This window comes from Piliocolobus tephrosceles, chromosome 21 (assembly GCF_002776525.5).
Source record: "Piliocolobus tephrosceles isolate RC106 chromosome 21, ASM277652v3, whole genome shotgun sequence".
NCBI lineage: Eukaryota > Metazoa > Chordata > Mammalia > Primates > Cercopithecidae > Piliocolobus > Piliocolobus tephrosceles.
Window position 1 is genome coordinate 41,413,375 of NC_045454.1, and position 12,756 is coordinate 41,426,130.

The window sequence follows — 12,756 nt, forward strand, 5'->3', positions numbered from 1 at the left end:
GGTTTCCATGGGAACTGCAGTGGGGTCCGCGCGCCCAGGAGCAGCCCCCCTTCCAGCACAGCTTCCGATGACGGAAACCGGGAGGAACATGGGGTGGGGAACAGACCATCGCTTGGGGCCCCTAGCGTCCGCAGTCAGGTCGCCCCGGTGAGCCCATGAGGGGCCACCCGGGGACCCGCACCGCCACCGCCCCTATTGCGCGGGTCACAGTGATTGGCCTGCCCTCCCCAGGCGTGGCAGCATCCTCTGGTGCGCGCGCTCCCATTGGCTTGATCTCTAGGGCATCTTCCAGTAATTGGTTATCTCAGGGGCCGCCCCTGATTGGGCAAATTAGGCTCTCCTCGCTGGTGGCGCTCTCTGACAGTCTGGAGCCTAAAGGGCGTGCAGGAACGACGATAGGGTGGGGACTGCCGCTCTTCAGTTAGGGGGTCCGGGCTACCTTGCTGGCAGCGCCCTCGACCGAACTGTCGGATTGCTGTCTGTGGTGCTGAAGCCTCACGCCCCGGCGACCCCGCCCCAGTGTGTGCTAGTTCCCGTGCCCCGACGTAAACATGTACCTGCGCCCGCGCACTAAAGGAGGTTGCGCCAGCCCCAACGCCTTAGAGAGAGGCCAGGTTCCCCCTGGCTGAGAGCGAGCATGACTCCACTGTCAGGAGCACCAATCAGGAGCCCAGAAAGCCAGGACATTTATGTGGCAGATCCACCCACCCCAGTTTTGTGGGGTCCGAGAAGGATCCGTGGTTTCCCGGAGCTACATGGCTCCAGCGATGATTGTCCAGAACACTGAGCCCCAAACCTTTTCACCCCCTTCGGAGCAGTGCGGAGTTCCCTTGCACTGGGGAGTGCTAGTCCTTACCTTTTGAACCCTAGAAGGACCCAGATCACTAAAACCAACAGCGTCCCAGTCTCCTTCTGCAGAAGACTAAGGCCACAGTAGCCACCCTCCCCCGTGGTCTTGAGGTGGTCTACACCTCGTGCCTCCAAATCTGGGGACCCAGACCTCTGCCTACTAAAATATTGGTTCCTGGTCCCTTTCCAGTCCCCCCGGTTGACAGCACCTCTGGAAGGTCGCATATTCGGGCCACTAATACCTCTTCGCTCTCTTGGCTCCTCCAGCTCTAGGAGCTGGACGAAGGAAGGGAGCCCGTCTCCTGGCCCGAAAGCCAGCCCAAGAAGTGGTGCCAAGGTAGGAAACAAGGGCTTCGAGGGAAGGAGGGCCCGAATCTGGCAACCCAAGCACCTAGGATGCGCTTTTTGGGGGATTCAGAGTCCCTACCAGCGCGCGCTCACTTCCACCTGCCGCGCCGTCGGGAGCCGCGAGGAGGCGGAGCTCGGTCGCCGTGGCCAATGAGCGACGCCGGCGCTGGCAGCTGCTGCTATAAAGGGCTGGGGGCGGCGGCGGCGCGGTCCAGAGCGCGGAGCGCGCAGCGCGGGCCGGAGGGAGGGAGGGAGGGTGGGCGAGGGGAGAGGACTTGAACACACGGGACCGGACAGGGCCGACCGAGGGGCGGCGGCGAAAGGCAGAGCGCCGCGATCTCTGTCGGGAAGCGCAACCTCCCCGGGCCCCGCGGGGCCGCGCAGGGGGCGTCCTCAACCCCGCGCCCGCTCCCTCTTTCCATCCCCTGCCGCCCGCAGGCCACCCCGGGGCCCGGCCATCCGCGCGCGCATCCCCGGGTTCGGGCCCGTCCCTGGCCCTCGAGGGAGCCGCCGCCTTCATCGCCACATCTGCAGCGGCCGCACCAGAGGCCGCCCGGGCGGGACCCCAGCGTGAGCATCAGGCGCCCCTCTAGGAGTGCACGACCCCCGGAGCCCTCCTCAACACGGACCGCGCCCGCCGGGCACACAAGAATGGTCACTGTAGGTATTCCCCTGTCGCCGAAAGGGAATCGGGACGGGGAGGAGTTGGGCCCAGGCTCCGCGGAGACTGGGCGGGTGCGGCGGAGGGGGGGGTAGGACCAGGCCTAGCTAGGCCCGGGTTGGGGGGGTAGGACCGAGCGTCGGGGCCTGAGAGTGGGCAGGGCCGCGCCCAGAGTGCTGAGGGCGCTTAGAGCTTGGCCTGAGGGGCCTTAGGGAGCCTGGCTGTGATTCGGGGGGCGTCCGACGCCGCCCTGGAGGCGGGATTGCCCCCTCTCCCGCAGGCCTGATGGGGGAGGGGCCGCGGCGGCTAAGGATGCTTCCTCCATCCAGGCCCAGACCCCGCAGGCCGCCCAGGCAAACGCAGGGCCCAATCACTGGTGCTGGGCCAAGCCAAAGCGACAAGGCATCCCCGAGAGCCCTGGGAAAGCGGGTGGCGTCGGATCGCGCGCCCGGGCCTCGGCCGCACCCGGGAGGCGGGCGTCTCGTCCTCGAGCCCGTCGACCTTGCGGCAAGCGGGGAGGGGAGAGGAGGGGGCGCGCCCGGAGGCCCCGCGGGCCCGCCGCCGCCGCTGCAGCGTCCCTTTGTTTCTCAGCGCTTCTTCGCGGGCCGCAGCCTCGCGCGGGCGCCTCGGGCTGCGGGGAGGGGGAGGGGAGAGGAGGGCCCGCGGGTTGGGGGGGGCATCTCTAGGCTCCCGGGTCCCCGCCCCCCGGGAGATGGAGTAGGAGGCCGAGACAGTCTCCCTAGGCCAGATCCAGGCTCCCCACCTCGCCAAGGCTCTGGGCCGCGAGGTGACCTTGAGCGCGGCCCGCCCGCCTGCCGGCCCGCACCGCTAGCACCGCGCTCGGTGCTTTCAGCAGCCACGGAGCTGGTCAGCTCCCGAGCGCGCGGCCCCTCCCGCCCTGCCACGCCCTGCCTGACCACGCCCTGGCACGCCCATCTAGGCCCCGCCCCCATGGCCCCGGGGGCCCGGCCTCGCCCGAGCCCTCGGATTCCCACTCGGCAGCCCGGGCGTATCCCGGGGGCGGGGCTGGACAGTTATAGCCCCACCCCGGCTCCACCCCCGCCCCTGCCGCGCGACTCCGCTCCCCGCGCCGCCGCGCGTCCTTTGTCTGGTCCCGGCGCCCGGGCCTCCCTCTTCCACTCTTCCTATCTCTCCGTCTCTGAGTGTGTGTCTCTGTGCGCTGTGTCTCTTTCGGGCCCCTTTTCGAGACGTGGCTAGCAGTGGAGGTGGGGGCATGATTGGCGCTCCCTCCATGCCTGGGCCTCTCCCCTCCTGGACCCTGGGACCCGCCCACCTGGGGTCTGAGAAATGAGGTCCCCGAGGCCTGGCTCACCAGCTTTGTGACCTCAGGCCAGTTCCTTTCCCTCTCTGGGCCTCGTGCTGCTCACCCAGGTCTAGGAACTGGAGTGTGGCCTCATGAGGACCTCAGAACTCCCGCAACAGTCCAGCACCTCCTAGGCGTCCTCTGATCGGTTCTCTCATTTGAAAAAGGGAACTAATGCACAAAGAGAAAGAGGGTGTGGTCAGAGGTCACACAAGGGCCTTGAGGACCTAGGTTCTACAGTGAGCGAGCGCTTGGGCAGAGATGTATCATGGGGACAGGATGGAAGAGAGGTGATAAATTAAGACCACAAGGACCCTGCACTGAAGAAGGTCCCAGAAGTAGGAGGCTCAGTCAGCACCACGTGGTAGCCCAGCCTCACCATGCATAGCCACTCAATGCCCTATTGTCGCCGGTATCCAGGCATCTGTCACTGTGACTGGGGCCAGGGAGCGCAGCTGGGGGCCGTGGGGGTCAGACACAGGAAGTTTTAAGAAACAAGTGGCCTCAGGTGTGTTCACTGCAAAACCCCCCCCCGTACGTCAGATGTATGTGCAATGGTGGAAAAGAGGAAGAGAGAGTGATGAGGCCAGGGACACAGAACGGTTCAGAGAGAGGGCAGGACAGTGGAGAAGAGAGGGAAACAGGGGAAGAAAGAGGGAGCGAGAAACCAAAAGGTTGGGAGACTTACAAGAAGCACTGGAGAGAATGGGAAGCTTCCCTAACCCTCCACCTTTGATCTGCCCTCCTCCTCCCTGACTTTGCCACCCCCCTCGTCTCTGTCTGGGGCCAGTCGCCGAAGTCCCTTTGATGCCCATGTAGCCACCATCCCAGGCTGTGCACTTAAGGCAGGCTGGGGCAGGGCGGGTGTGGCCTGCATCAATCTGATCCCTATTATCAGCTCAGCTGGCTCAGCCGCGGAGGAAACGCGACACTGGTCCTGCTAAGCTCTGGCACAGATGGGAGGGAGAAGGGGTGGTGGCCAGATTAGCAGGCTGGGCCTCAAGAACCCAGGTCTGACCCACCCAGTCACCTCTTCACTCCGTTCAAGTTGGGAACACCATGGGAGGGGGTCAACCGGTAACTCTTTCGGCTCTGGGGTCATTGGAACAGGAGTCAGATGTTGACACCATCCCCTCCACCTCTTCCTGTCACCCTGGACAAGTCATAGGTCCCTGTGACTAACCCTCAGTGTCCCCATCTGAGAAATGGAGCAGACCCTTCTTACCATTCACTGTGGTTGTGGGAGGTCAGTGAAAACTTGGCACATGCTCAGTGGAGTTCAAAAATAGGGATCTAGCGCGGTGGCTCATGCCTGTAATCCCAGCACTTTGGGAGCCCAAGGTGGGTGGATCACACGAGGTCAGGAGTTTGAGACCAGCCTGGCCAATATGGCGAAACCCCATCTCTACTACAAATACAAAAAGTTAGCTAGGTGTGATGGTGCACACCTGTGGTCCCAGCTACCTGACTGAGGCGGGAGAATTGCTTGAACCTGGGAGGCCGAGGTTGCACTGAGCCAAGATCATGCCATTGCACTCCTGGCTGGGCAACAGAGCAAGACTCCATCTCAAAAAAAAAAAATAGGGATCTAGCACGTCCAGATGCAGTTGTTTGTGTACTGACAACTGCTTATTGTGCTCTTATAGCAAATATCATCAACTCAACGTAGAACTCTTACCTCAATGAGCTTAAATGTGAATTCAGAATCCATCTCCAGGGCCAGGCATGCTGGCTCACACCTGTAATCTCAGCACTTTGGGAGGCTAAGGGAGGAGGATCGCAGCCTGGGCAACATGGCAAAACCCCATCTCTACAGAAAAAGAGAAAAATTAGCCGGCTGGGTGGTGCAAGCCTATAGTTCCAGCTACTTGGGAGGTTAAGGCAGAAGGAAGTTAAGGCTTCAGTGAACCATGATCGCACCACTACACTCTAGACTGGGCAACAGTGCAAGACCCTGTCTCAAAAGTAAAAAAGGCAAAGAAAAACCCCACAAAACCCTAATGAACCAGGATGCAAATTCAGAATCCATCTCCATACATGTGAGACCTCTGTGCCATACCTTCCTTAAGGAGGAACAGAGAGGCATGGAGAGGTGACCTAACTGTCAGAGGACAACATGAGGAGGGTGGAGTCTGGCATGTGTAGCCCTCAGTAAATATTTGTTTAATTGGATTAATAGACTCAACCGATGGAGTGGGTTTAAATGTCATGATGCCCAGGGCCATGGCAGAGAGCAGATACTCAGCTTCGCTTTGCGGTTATTATTTTGTTATTATATTACTGGTCTTTTTGTTAGGAGAGTGGGCTCTAAAGTCCAAACCCTGGAACTGAATTCCTTTTTTTTTTTTTTTTAATTTTTGAAGCAGAGTCTCCCTCTGTCGCCCAGGCTAGATCGCAGTGATGAAATCTCAGCTCATTGCAACCTCCACCTCCCAGGTTCAAGTGATTCTCCTGCCTCAGCCTCCTGAGTAGCTGAGATTACAGGCACCCGCCTCCACACCTGGCTAATTTTTGTATTGTTAGTAGAGATGAGATTTCACCCTGTCAGCCAGGCTGGTCTCGAACTCCTGACCTCACTTGATCCTCCCACCTAGGCCTCCCAAAGTGTTGGGATTACAGGCGTGAGCCACTGTGCCTGGCCTGAATACTTGTTTCACCATTTGCTGCTTGTGCAACCCTGTTCCTATTCCTTCCTTTTTTTTTTTTTTTTTTTTATTTTTTTCCTTAAGAGTCAGGGTCTCATCCTCTTGCCCAGGCTGGAGTGTAGCGGCATGATCACGCTCCCTGCATCCTCAAACTTCTGGGCTCAAGTTGATCCTCTCACCTCAACCTCCCAAGTAGCTGGGACTACAGGCACGCACCACCACACTCAGCTAATTTTTTCGGAAATTTTTTGGTAGAAACAAGATCTCACTGTGTTGCCCAGGCTGCTCTCAAACTCCTAGGCTCAAGTGATCTTCCTGTCTCAGCCTCCCCAGTCACCCTATCCCTTTGTGGAGACTCTTTCCTCGTGTATTAAATGGAGAAAGGAATCTCGTCATGTTCAACGGCAGGAGAACCACCTGGAAGTTTCACATGAGGAATTTTTCCTGGCACACAACAGGCACCTCAATACATGGTTACGCGATCAGTTAAGTATTAATGTTAGGAGACGGGAATGCAGAGCTGTGCAGTGCACGTTAGTGCATCACCACAGGTGCCGTGCAGACATTGCTAATCAACCCAATGCATGTTCCTTTTGAGGTCGGATGTGTCTTCAGAGTAGTCCTCCAGGCAGCCCTCCCAGGAGCAACTCAGCCAATTGGAGATGCCGGGGAGCTGACCTTCTGTGCCATCTGTTTTATAAGAGTAAATGGGCCAGGCGTGGTGGCTCATGCCTTTAATACCAGCACTTTGGGAGGCCAAGACAGGCGGGTCACCTGAGGTCAGGAGTTGGAGATCCGCCTGGCTAACATGGAGAAACCCTGTCTCTACTAAAAATACAAAACATTAGCTGTGCATGGTGGCGCGCACCTGTGGTCCCAGCTACTTCAGAGGCTGAGGCAGGAGAATCGCTTGAACCTGGGAGGTGGAGGTTGCAGTGAGCCAAGATTGTCCCACTACACTCCAGCCTGGGTGACAGAGCAAGACTCTCAAAAAAAAAAGTAAATGGTGACCAGGTGCAGTGACTCACGCCTGTACTCCCAACACTTTGGAAGGCCAAGGCAGGAGGATCCCTTGAGACCAGCAGTTTGCGAACAGCCTAGCAACATAGCAAGATCCCATCTCTACAAAAAATAAAAAATTAGCTGGGCGTGATGAATTGCACTTGTAGTCCTAGCTACTGGGGAGGCTGAGGTGGGAGAATCACTTGAGCCGGAGAGTTCAGGGTCAGCCTGGGGCAACATAGCCAGACAAGGCATTGGCCATAATGATGAAAAACCACTCTGCAAACAGATCCAGGACTGAAGTCTGAAATGAAGTTCCCTATTCATACCACCTAATGTCTCTGAATTCACTTTTGTCACCTGTAAAATGGAGAACGTGTTCTCAGTCTTTTAAGATTGTTGGGAGAGTAACTGAAAATATGCCTCGAAGTATTTCACACAGTGCCTGGCACTCAGTAGATCCTCAGTGTCGTGGAATGCTCATTAAAATAACAGTATTGCCCCGTGCAATGGTACATGCCTGTAGTCATAGCTACTTGAGAGGCTGAGATGAGAGGATTGCTGGAGTCCAGGAGTTGGAGGCTGCAGTGCACTATGATTGCACCTGTGAATAACCACTGCACTCCAGGCTGGGCAACATAGCAAGACCCCATCTTTAAATAAAAGTATAATAGGCTGGGCATGGTGGCTCACAACTGAATTCTTTTTTTTTTTTTTTGAGACAGAGTCTCACTCTGTTGTCCAGGCTGGAGTGCAATGCTGGAGTGCAACGGCATGGTCCTGGCTCACTGCAACCTCTGCCTCCCAAGCAATTCTCCTGCCTCAGCCTCCCTCAAAGCTGGGATTACAGGCACCTGCCACCTGCCCAGCTGATTTTTTTGTATTTTTAGTAGAGACAGGGTTTCACTATGTTAGCAAGGCTGATCTCGAACTCCTGACCTCATGATCTGCCTGCCTCGGCCTCCCAAAGTGCTGGGATTACAGGTGTGAGCCACCGTGCCTGGCTACAACTGAATTCTTAGTACTTGGGGAAACTAAGGTGGGAGGATCACTTGAGGCCAGGAGTTTGAGATCAGCATGAGTAACATAGCAAGACTCCATCTCTACAAAAAAATTTTTAAAAATTAGCCAGGCATGGTGGCACATGCCTGTAGTCCCAGCTTCTCAGGAGGCTGAGATGTAAGGATCACTTCAGTCCTGGAGGCTTAGGCTGAAATGAGCCATGATCATACCACTGCATCCCAGCCTGGATGATAGAGCGAGACCCTGTCTCTAATAATAATAAATAATGTAAATGTATTATGAGGCAGGGATGATGGATGTGACAAGCCTGCTTTTAATTCCCATGATCATGCCCGTGACAGGCATAACTAACCAATTCCAGATGCTTTCCAACATATGACTTTAGCTCGTACCCCAGGCCAGTGTGACTATAATTTGGAGCAAAATAGAGCAGAGGCTCAGAAGCACTAAGTAGTCTATCTGAGGACGCACAGCTGGGAAATGTTAGAGCTGGCACCGTTCTTGGTTGGCAGTGGAAGTTGGAAATGCACACTCTGGATCAGAAAAACTCATATGCAAATCCGTTCCACCACCATTTATATGCTGCATGATCTTTGGCAATTTTTAAAATATCTCAGTTTCCTCATGTATTAAGTGGGGGTGAAATGGGGGAGGAAAACTTCTCTTTTTAGGATTGTTATGAATAAGAACAGAAAACTTGCATGTAGATTGCTTTGCACAGTGCCTGGCACACAGTAGTAGCCAATATTTGGGAACAATTAAGATACTGGAGCTTGAGTCTGGGATAGCTGAGATAATGTGTACCTGCTGGCTGTTTCTAGTTCTGTGGCCACAGCAGACATTGCTAATCAATCACAGTGATCTTTCCTACTGAAAACTGTATGTGACTTATTTTCTTTTTCTTTCCTTTTCCCTTTCCTTTCCTTTCCCTTCTTTTCCTTTCCTTTCCTTTTCCTTTTCCTTTTCCTTTTCCTTTTCCTTTCTTTTCTTGACACTCTGTCACCCAGACTGGAGTGCAGTGGTGCGATCTCAGCTCACTGCAATCTCCACCTCCCGGGTTCAAGCGATTCTCCTGCCTCAGCCTCCCAAATAGCTGGGATTACAACCGCCTACCACCCCGCCTGGCTAATTTTTGTATTTTTAGTAGAGACGAGGTTTCACCATGTTTGGCCAGGATGGTCTCAAACTCCTGACCTCTGGCTACCCACCCTCCTTGGTCTCCCAAAGTGCTGAGATTACAAGCATGAGCCACGGTGCCCAGCTTCTTCTCCTCCTTCTTTTTGTGTGTGTTAGACAGGGTCTCACTGTGTTGCCCAGGCTGGAGTACAGTGGTGCCATCATGGCTCACTGCAACCTCTACCTCCTGGGCTCAAGTGATCCTCCTGTCTCACCATCCTGAGTACCTGGGACCACAGGTGCAAGCCACCATGACTAGCTCATTTTAAAATTTCTTTTAGAGACAAGATCTCACTATGTTGCCCAGGCTGGGCTTGAACTCCTGAGCTCAAACAATCCTCCCACCTCGACCTCCCAAATTACTGGGATTACAGGCATGAGCCAGCACACCTGGCCTGAATGTGGTTTCTGAATTCTTCTTAATTCATTCCTCCAGGAACACACTACCAACCAGTATGTTTGTCTGTTTTTGAGATGGAGTCTTGCTCTCGCCCAGAATGGAGTGCAGTGTGCGATCTTGGCTCACTGCAACCTCCGCCTCCCGGGTTCAAGCAATTCTCCTGCCTCAGCTTCCTGAGTAGCTGGGATGACAGGCATCCACTACCATACCGGGCTAATTTTGTATTTTTAGTAGAGACAGTTTCGCTTTGTTGGCCAGGCTGGTCTCAAACTCCTGACCTCAGATGATCCACCCGCCTCAGCCTCCCAAAGTGCTGGGATTATAGCTATGACCCACCACGCCTGGCCCAGTTCGCGTTTTCAAGTGAGGGCAAATCTGTGTGCCAACTGTGCCACTGGAGAAGATGTAAGGACATGCTGGCTACTTGACTTTCTTATGTCCCTGACAGATAAGGTCAGTCACATCCCAGCACCGTTTCCTGCTGAACTCTGAAGTGGTTTTAAAATTCTCCTCTACACAGCCCTTCATATAACCCTTGCCAGTTGTTTTGAATTTTCAGCAAAGTGAAACAGAGGCCCTAGCAGGCATATCCAAAGACACATAGTGAGTTGTCAGAGCCGGTACCAGCCTGGCTGACTGTTACAGTAAGAAAACTGGGCTAGGTTCAGTGGCTCATGCCGGTAATCCCAACACTTTGGGAGCCTGAGGCATGAGGATTGCTTAAGGCCGTGAGTTTGAGACCAGCCTGGGCAACATAGTGACACCTCCATCTCTATCAAAAAAAAAAATTTATTTTTTTTTGAGACAGAGTCTCGCTCTGTCACCCAGGCTGGAGTGCAATGGCGCAATCTCGGCTCACTGCAAACTCCGCCTCCTGGGTTCAAGCAATTCTGCCTCAGCCTCCTGAGTAGCTGGGATTACAGGCACGCGCCACCACGCCCGGCTAATTTTTGTATTTTTAGTAGAGACGGGGGTTTCACAATGTGGGTCAGGCTGGTCTTGAACTCCTGACCTCATGATCCGCCCGCCTCGGCCTCCCAAAGTGCTGGGATTACAGGCATGAGTCACTGCCTCCGGCCCAAAAAATTTTTTAAAACTTAGCCAGTCATGGTGGCGCCCACCTGTAGTCCTAGCTACTTGGGATACTGAGGCAGGAAGAATGCTTGAACCCAGGAGTTTAAAGCTGCAGTGAACTACGATCATGCCACTGCACTCCAGCCTGGGTAACAGAGCAAGACCCTGTCTCTAAAAAAAGAAAAGAAAATTGTAGAGTGGTCTTCACATTCGGAGGGTCTGCGTTTCATTGCCAGTGCCACAGCAGATAACCTATATGACTTCAGCACGTTCCTTAACATCTTTGAGCCTCAGATTCTCCATCCATCATAGCAAAATTAACCTATACCATTTAATATTTAATTTAATTAATTATTTTATTTTATTTTTTGAAATGGAGTTTCGCTCTTGTTGCCCAGGCTGGAGTACGATGGCAGGATCTCGGCTCACTGCAACCTCTGCCTGCCAGGTTTCAAGCGATTCTCCTCAGCCTCCTGAGTAGCTGGGATTACGGGCATGCGCTACCATGCCTGGCTAATTTTTTTTTTTTTTTTTTTTTTTTTTTTTTTTGTATTTTTAGTAGAGACGGGATTTCTCCATGTTGGTCAGGCTGGTCTCCAACTCCCTACCCCAGATGATCTGCCTGCCTCGGCCTCCAAAAGTGCTGAGATTATGGGTGTAAACCACCGCGCCTGGCCTTATTTATTTGTTTATTTTTAGATGGAGTCTCGCTCTGTCACCCAGCCTGGAGTACAATGGCATGATCTTGGCTCACTGCAGGCTCTGCTTCCTGGGTTCAAGCAATTCTTATGCCTCAGCCTCCCGAGTAGCTGGGATTACAGGCGTGTGCCACCACACCTGGCTAATTGTTGTATTTTTAGTAGAGATGGGATTTCACCATGTTGGCCAGGCTGGTCTTGAACTCCTGACCTCCAGTGATCCTCCCACCTCAGCCTCCCAAACTGCTGGGATTACAGACTTGAGCCACCAGACCCAACTTTATTTATTTATTTTTGAGACAGGGTCTCACTCTGTCACCCAGGCAGGAGTGCAGTGGTGTGATCACGGTTTACTGCATCCTTGACCTCCCGACCTCAGGTGATCCTTCCGCCTCAGCCTCCCAAGTATCTTGGACTACAGGCACACACCACCACATTCAGCTAGTTTTTAAATTTTTAGAAGAGACAGGGTTTCGCCATGTTTCCCAGGCTGGTCTCCAGCTCCTGAGCTCAAGCAATCCGCCCACCTTGGTCTCCCAAAATGCTGGAATTACAGACATGAGCCACTGTACCCAACCAGCTCCTACCATTTTAGAGTCTTTGTGTGAATTAAATAAACAGCATATCCTCCTGAACATATATGTAAAAAATTCTAAACCACCAAAAAATTTAGCAAATTAAATCAAGCAATGTATATAAACAAAACTACAATATCCATGACCAAGTTTGGTTTATCCCATGAAGATTGGTTTAATATTAGAAAATCAATTAATGGCCGGGCGTGGTGGCTCACGCCTGTAATCCCAGCACTTTGGGAGTTCGAGGCGGGTGGATCACCTGAGGTCAGGAATTCGAGACCAGCCTGACCAACATGGAGAAAACCCACCTCTACTAAAAATACAAAATTAGCCGGGCGTGATGGCCCATGCCTGTAATCCCAGCTACTTGGGAGGCTGAGGCTGGAAAATCGCTTGGACCTGGGAGGCAGAGGTTGTGGTGAGCCAAGATTGCGCCATTGCACTCCAGCCTGGGCAACAAGAGCGAAACTCCGTCCCCCACCCTAACCACAAAAAGAAAATCAATTAACATAATTCATGACATTAATGCTAAAAAATTAAAGCTAAAAAATGGGCTGTGTGCGGTGGTTCACACCTGTAATCCCATATAACTATTATAATATCCCAACACTTTGGGAAGCCAAAACAGGAGGATTGCTTGAGCCCAGGAGTTTGAGACCAGCCTGGGCAATATGCCAAAACCCCATCTCTACTGAAAGTACAAAGAAAAAAAAATTGGGGGCCGGGAGCGGTGGCTCAAGCCTGTAATCCCAGCACTTTGGGAGGTCGAGACGGGCGGATCACGAGGTCAGGAGATCGAGACCATCCTGGCTAACCCGGTGAAACCTCGTCTCTACTAAAAAATATAAAAATCTAGCCGGGTGAGGTGGCGGGCGCCTACTGTAGTCCCGGCTACTCGGGAGGCTGAGGCAGGAGAATGGCGTAAACGCAGGAGGTGGAGCTTGCAGTGAGCTGAGATCCAGCCACTGCACTCCAGCC